Consider the following 8,138-nt stretch of genomic DNA (forward strand, 5'->3'; position numbering starts at 1 on the left):
ACTTAGATGATCTATGTCTAGGAATGGGAGTAACTCTCTCTAAATTTTTGGTAATTGTCTGGTAAGTGAAGATTTCGCTTACTGAATTTTCCACATAATTTCCTTGGCTACCTTAAACAATTTACTAATAATAAAAAAATTTAAATAATTTTTAAACATTAAAATTTATCACTAGGCCTTTCGCATAACCCATAGTTTACCAAGTCACTTGTAGTAAAAGTAAAGCAAATAATTACTTTTTTCTGAGGAGTGTTACATCTTCCCGCCCTCAAGTGAAACATTTTCCTCTGTTTTTTCTCATAAACATTCAAAACAGATTGGAGCATGCTCCTAGCATAAAATTTTCATCTTCCTAGTTTTCCTTCTTCTCACCTCAAGTGCCTTTGTTTCACCTCAATCTAGGTAATAGCTTCTTCTGCAACATGATTTCACATCATTTGAGAATATACCAAAATTTCAACCATGATTCTTTTTTTTATTCAACCTACATTCACCATCATCAAGCTTTGTTTTTTAGTTTCCATGAACACTAGTGAAGAAAATATATTTATAATATAATTATTTCAAATTCTGTAATAATCATAATTTTTTTCCTAGTTCCATAAAAGGGTCATCAACATCCATCATACCAAATGAAGGTTAACAAATTGCAATCATAGTAAGTTTTTCAATCATAACATTAATTTTCTTCTTCTTAATAATTATGCCAATCAACCAAATTTCAGCCGTGTGGTTGTACTGTAAATTTCATCTGTAGGAAATATCAATTCATTTTCTCTCTTTTAGTAAAGATAATAATATTTTAGGAGCAATTTATTGCTCTCTTCTTTATATTAGATTGCAACTAATGTATTTTCATATCTGGTAGCATTACTATGCTTTTATTTTAATTTCAAATGTTATATATGGATGTGGTCATGTATGCGTGAGATTCAAGATTACTTCACTTACCTGCCACATTCTAGGTGGCTATATCACTGACCACTTTCTTTGGGTACAATTTATTAGGCCTTCCTAGAATATATTGCTATCCTCTTTTAGCACAGACTGAAAATTCATTTTGAAGCATTTCTTCAGTATGCACCTCTTGTCGTGTTGGATTCTAGGTGGTTGATGAAGGTCATATGCCAACCCACCTCCATGTAGAGTCATGGAATTTTCCTCATTTGTATTCATATGAAAATTACCTTTCCCACACTCACCTTATATATCAGTTCCCAAAATTTTTATATATGTATTAATTTTTTCAATCGACACGTCCCTTCAATAATTGGCCCTTCCATAGGACCTTGTGTAATGTTAATAAACAACTATCTTATCTCAACCTGAAAATAATTGTCTCAACATGAGAGTAATTATTTATTTCATAGTAATCATACTTTTTATCATTCTATCATTATTCCCTTCATGAGTTCTCTAATTTTCATTAGGGTTGCTACTATCCCAGTAAACGAGATACAACAATCACATCAATATCTCAATTTAGTTATAACTCACTCCATAGCCACCAAAATAGTTTGGCACTTAGCTTTTGAAGATTGTGGTTAAAAGATTTGATTTCTTGGTGTTTTTACTTGATTCTATGGATGGTGTGGGGGGCGAGTTTGAAGGGGTGATGATGGCATGAGAATAGGGAGATGTGGTTTATCTTTTAGCACATATCATATTGATTATTTGGATGGCACGAGGAACAAGCTTGAAGGAGTGACAATGGCGTGGGGAAAAGGCAGATGTGGTTTAACTTCTAGCACATATTATATTTATATTAAACAAAAAATTTCCTCGATGAGTGTTATGTCTAAGTCATATACACCCATTACATAATCATAGATCTTTCATCCACACGCTTAAATAAGATGTGAAAAAGGATTTTATTTTAATTTTGGGCTTATTTTTCTCTCTGGTCATTTAATATGTTTCCTGCTTTATCGAAGATTGAAATTATATAGCTTTTAGTGTTGCATGAAAATGTTAGGTTGTATTTATCTTTCAGTTTTAGGTTTTGGGTTTACCTTCTCTTATATATCTCGTATAGGGAATTCTTATTATATTTATTGCTTTCAATTCTATTTAAAAATCACATTTATGTTCAAATATAGTACTTACCATGGTGAGAGTGGTATTGATTGCGGCAACCAAATCATAAGGATCCCCTTAACCAGGAAGTTGTTGTTATGATGAGAGAGAAACCAAAATAATTCGGAAGCAATGTCAAAAAGATCATGGTATGGGGTTATGGGGGTCTACTTATTTCACAAGATGCATGTAATACAATAAATTTTTTAATGAGTTCAAGCTTTATGGTCTAGCTTTGAACTTAAGAATTGAGCTATGAAAGTTATCTATTTTCTATTGGGTATAAATTTTTTATATAGTCTTTGGGATATAAAAAGTAGACAGGAGATGTTCGTAAAGATAAATAAAATGGATCTAAGGACACTAAAGAGAAGCAACAAAGTAGTTATGATGCAGGAGCATCCAATGGCGAGGTGATAGTTGGACATGTTGTCTAAAGCACCTTTAAAAAACTTACACTTTGATTTATTTTACTGTTAACTTTTTCCAAGAAGGTTGTTATAACCATTGCAAAGTTTTTTTTTTTCTTTTAATTTCTGTTTTCTTTTTAAATTAGGAATGTGAGCTTAAATTAGTTTAACAACCATAACAGGAAATGTAACTGTACAATGTAACCGCAAGTAGTTCCTCAACTGAATGAGGCTACATGAACTATTAAAATACATTTCATAGAAGGCACGAGGGTTGCTGCCCAGATGAGGAAAATATAACTACACTGAGATTGTAAAATTTGTTGACAAGCATAGTGAGAAGAATAAACATTGATATTTCAAGTAACCAGAAAGCCTGTGTCATGAAGTATTTTCTGTAATGTGCATGAGCGCAAACTATAAACGAAGAATAAGCATGAAGACTGTGCAAGCATAAACATTTAAGAATGAAGGGCGAGCACAAGAACTGTGTGTACACCCAGAAAATGAAATTCCCTAAGTATAGCCAAAGGTACTCACAAACCGAACATTTTATCATTCATTAATAGAATTTCTTCTTCTCTAGATGCACATACATGTATTGAAATTGTTACATAAATAATTGTCAAAGAAAATTAGCATTCTGAGCATCATATTGTTCCATATTTACATCCCATACACAAATCCATAGTTCCATTATTCCATGAGTCCCATCTCTTCTACGGAAGAGAGGACTAGAAAACCTCGGCCAACATAACCAGATAAGAATTTAAACAAAAGCGAGACCACAGAGCCAAAATGTAAATTAACTGTGGCCATGACGAAATGACAGAAATAGCAAGACCAACTACAGAGTCACGGTCGTGATAACATGTAAAATCAAAATCCCTACATAACCTATGGAGAGACAATCACATATTGTTTCGACAGATAGAGCCTCAAACAGGGACCAGAACAATATTAAGGGAATGGTCCTACCCGTTTCAAACAGAGGCTGAGATAGAGGATTGGAGACACGGCAAGCCACCAAGTCCCAGCCTTCAACATCGGTACATGAGCCGCCTGCATAGCACAACGAAGATGTTAGTTAGGGAAGCATAACCTGTATGAATAGTAAACAGAAAGAGAAGAAGGAAACAACGGCAACAAAAGCCTAAAGGTTACCTAAGTGATGAGAGGGTTTGAACAAACCCTGAACTAGCAGCAACACCAAGAGGGAAATGGGAATCGTGAGTCCCATAAAACCAAAGAAGTTCGAGCCATGACTACAGAGCCATACAAATCCGCAACTACTCACAAGGAGCGGGATTGTCAATGAAAGATATAGTAGCACGAATAAGTGAAACCAGAGAAGGAAGATTACCTGTGGAGGAAAATGGATAGTGACCAAAGAAAACGAACCGAAAACCTGTCATTGGAACCAACACAGTTCATCAACAGTTGAGCCATATAAGCAAACAGATCGAGCCAACTGAAAACAAATCAAATAAGGTTTCTCAATCTCATACCGCCTTTAGGGTGTACCCACAGTAGGGAAAACATTGATGGAGCCAGCGAGTGGAGGAGGGTCAAGTGCGATAGCCATAACTAGGAATAAAACCCCATAGCAAACGGAGCAGCTTGATTACCAACAGAGCAAGTGAATGACCGAGAAAGGGTTTCCCACAAAGCCATAGAGCCAGCACGAAGCTCCAAAACCTCGTGGACAGTGGAGGCATTAAAAGCCTCATTAAACCTCTCCAAAACCCTTGAGTCAATGCGCAGGAAGATCACGTGGTTCAACTACCATGCGGCGTCCACATCAGCGGTCGGGTGTCTCATTAAGTTAGAAGGTTGATTTATTAGAAACTATTACCAATACGAGTATAATTGACTCTAAAAATGATGAAAAAAATGTCTCTAGGAAACAAAAAGCACAAAATGAAGAAATAAAGGGACAACTTGACACACCGGTGAGTGTGCACAGTCAAACCCTGATGCTTGGCATGAGACAAAGAGAACTATATTCATATTTACAAATATTTTATCTTTGTCTTGACTCTTGTTCTATTTCACTTGATTAATTTTAATCCTGAAAGGATATTCAGTCATATGTATTTGTTTATGGAACTCATATTTATCATAATCTTGTAGACAATTCCATATTTATTGTCTAATATTGGTTCCTATATTGCTGCCTGTGTAGTTCTTCTATTTCAATTCATTTGAATTTCTTCCTGTAGAACACCTTGGGCTAGAGGATGTGAGGCCTTTGAATAATCATTACGATGCCCATATTTTTGTATTTGGAAAAGAGGTACATAAAAGGTTGGATGATGCAAAATTATTTTTTTTGCGTGTTGGTGCTTTCGAATGTGAGCTTCTAGAAGACTTACCCCTCATGGGAGTCTCCTATGGATCTAGGGAAATATGACTCTAACAGGTGATGACATTATTGAGAAGAGAAATTTTAGTAGACAATTCCTCTTTCGGAATTGCAAAGTTGGATAGGAAAAGTCTGAGTTGCATCATCAACAACCACTGCAATCAACCCACATTTGCAGGATCAAGCATTGGAGAATTGTGTGAGCCCAAATACCAAAAATTTCTTTGGTGATTCCTGCTGGAATAGTGATGTTGATGTTGTTTTAAATGCTTTGGACAATGTCAATGTGAGCTTATATGTATATTCAAGGTGTGTTTACTTCCATAAGCCATTGCTAAAGTCTAGAACATTGTGAACCAAGTGCAACACCCAAATGGTTATCCCTCACCTCATTGAGAACTATGGAGCATCACAAGATCCTCGTGGAAATAAGGCAACCATTTGCACTCTTCATTAATTTCCACATAATATTCACCACTATCTGACATGGGTAAGGTCAGAATTTGAAGGTCTCTTAGAGAAAACTCCAATTGAAGTAAATGATTTTATTTCAAAGTTAGAAGAATACATAACAACAATCAAGTCTTCAGGGGATTCTCAAGATCGACAACTTCTAGAGTATGTTGTTGATTGTTTGGTTTCACACAGATGTCTAACATTTTAAGATTTCCTCTCTTCAGATAGAATCAAATAAGTAATTAAACCCCCTTCATTTTTCCCTTCCCTTCCGTGTCTATGATTAAATACTTTCATTTTCGTCTTGCATTCCAACAATTTTTAACATAGTTTACTATTTATGAAAATATCAAATTCCCCTAAACTAGAGTTGCAAATCACTAACTCATTCGAGGATTATTTTTCAAATCGTGTGAAGCAACTTATTCTTAACTTCCTTGACTTCTTCCCATGATCCTAGTCACATGTCTCTAATTCTTGCAGCCCCAATTTTGAAAGCTAATACATATGCAATTCCCATTCTCGACTACGCTTCAAATACAAATTCAAGCATATTGGTGTAGGTGGTTCACAAAGTGCATATTCCAGTTTTTGAGCCAAAAGAAGGGGTGAAGATTTTCACATGTGAGAAAGTTACACATGTGAACCATTGTTTTACATTGTATGATGATGATGATGTTGAATTGATTGAAAAATTGATCACCACAATGCAACGTTGTGTTCAAAATCTTCCTTCAGGCATTCACATGAATCCTATTAAGTTTGAAAAGGTATTCTCTAATTTTCCTCGTTAAAGATCCCTATTATCCTTTACTAATTACACAACTTCTCCTCCCTCAAATAAAATATTATCAATTCAACATTTTCCACTCGAAGAACACTCAATCTAAAATTTTGGTTGCTGCTTCATTGTAATGCAGGATGATGACACAAACTATCACATGGATCTGATCACTAGACTTGCTAATATGCGAGAAAGGAACTATAGCATACCTAAGCTGGATATTGCAACTACCACTGTCGTGGCCACTAGTCTAGTGTGTCTAGAAGTCTAGGAGGTTATATTAGGCCACAAGGTCAAAAAGTATTGCGACAATTTTGCGAACTTGGCACTCCCTCTATTTTTTATGCATGAACCTATTCCCCCACAGGTAACTAAACTTGGGAAACTGGCCTAGTATCAATTGTACTAATGGGTCATACATGGAAATCCAACTATTCAATCCCTATTGGACATGTTCCAAGATAAAGGCTTGGATGCCTACAGGGTGTGATTCTGTAACACATTGATTTACAACAACTTATTACCCAACCACAGAAAGATTGGATAAGAACTTGATAGACCGAGTAAAAGACATCCCATACATAGAGATAGCTACAGATACTCATCATCATTTGAACTATGATGTATGTTGTGAATATGAAGAAGGATATGACATTATTGTACCCACAATATCGATATATATCATTCCTAATTGTTGTAGCTAAATTATGCAAAGTTCAAATTTCAATGTTTTTCTTTGACAAATGCCAGTAAATACAACAAAATTGCATAAAATTTTTACTTCTTTCTTCTATGATACTCTTTCTTATGCTACCACCTCACGGCATTTTATTTCCAACATGTGGTGCAATTGCTAGTTATAACACTATAACTATTTTAAGGAAACCTGCTAACCTATAATACTATAGAAATTAACTATTTTTATTAATAATTAATAATTAGTCAGTTAAAATATGCATTGTAATAGATATTACATTTAACTATTATTAACTTATTATGAATAGACTATTGTGCATTTTAATATAGTTATTAATTAGCTATTATTATTGTTCTCTTTTGATAATTATTTTACATGGACTACTATATAATACTATATCTATTAACATTTTCTATTAGTAGTTAATAATTAATGAGTTAACTATTATTAACTTTGACTATTAATAGATTATTGTGCATTTAATTATAACTATTAATTATGTGACATTAATGCTTTCTACTTTCGATATTTATTTTACATGGACAACTTTTCAGCACAATGAAAGAACAAATATTAATATTAAACAAAAATGTTCACAATTTTGCACAAAATGTTGTATTCATATAAACCATAAGTTGAACTATGCTAAGCTATTTATTTCATTTTATTATTGAAAAATGAATATGTCATTACTGAGAAAACACTGTACTCGATAAATTTAAGACTTATATCCCAGGATCCAATACAATTTTACAACGACAAATTTTCCACACAATGAAAGAACAAATATTACTATTAAACAAAAATGTTCATAATTATGCACAAAATGTTGTATTCATATAAACGATAAGTTGAACTATGATAAGCTATTTATTTTATTTTATTATTGAAAAATGAATATGACATTATTGAGAAAACACTGTACCCGATAAATGTGAGACTTATATGCTGCGATCCCATACATTTCAACAATAGAGCTCCACACAATGAGCTAAGTTCCACACCATAAGCTCTAATATTATTTTATTAATACTCATTATATTTTATTTTATTATGGGAAAGTTAATACATCATTATCAAGAAAACAACCAATAACTTTTGTGCAACAAACTTAGCCTATCATGCAGAACATATATTATTGTTCTTAGCTTATAGCCTATTGTGTGGAACTTAGCTCATTGTGTGAAGTTACTTATTTTATTTTATTATTGGAAAATGAATACGTCATTAGCGAGAAAACATTATGCAAAAAGATAGTGGTTAGATCCATAAGCTTGATGTTAGAAATCATTTCTTTACGATGTTTTTTAATTTCCAAAACATAAATAAAATTATATATTCAAATTATTA

General features: G+C 33.5%; 2 pseudogenes; both read left to right on the forward strand.

Annotated features, from left to right (window-relative positions):
* Window positions 1–4,242: 4,242 nt before the first annotated feature.
* LOC149258239 (ubiquitin-activating enzyme E1 1-like) lies at window positions 4,243–5,545 on the forward strand (annotated as a pseudogene).
* A 41-nt stretch (window positions 5,546–5,586) lies between these two features.
* On the forward strand, window positions 5,587–6,795 carry LOC149258240 (ubiquitin-activating enzyme E1 2-like; annotated as a pseudogene).
* Window positions 6,796–8,138: the final 1,343 nt, after the last annotated feature.

The sequence above is a fragment of the Pinus tabuliformis genome, chromosome 6 (genome assembly GCF_031772625.1).
Source record: "Pinus tabuliformis cultivar Carrire ecotype Pingquan chromosome 6, CPIR1, whole genome shotgun sequence".
NCBI classification, from domain to species: Eukaryota; Viridiplantae; Streptophyta; class Pinopsida; order Pinales; family Pinaceae; genus Pinus; species Pinus tabuliformis.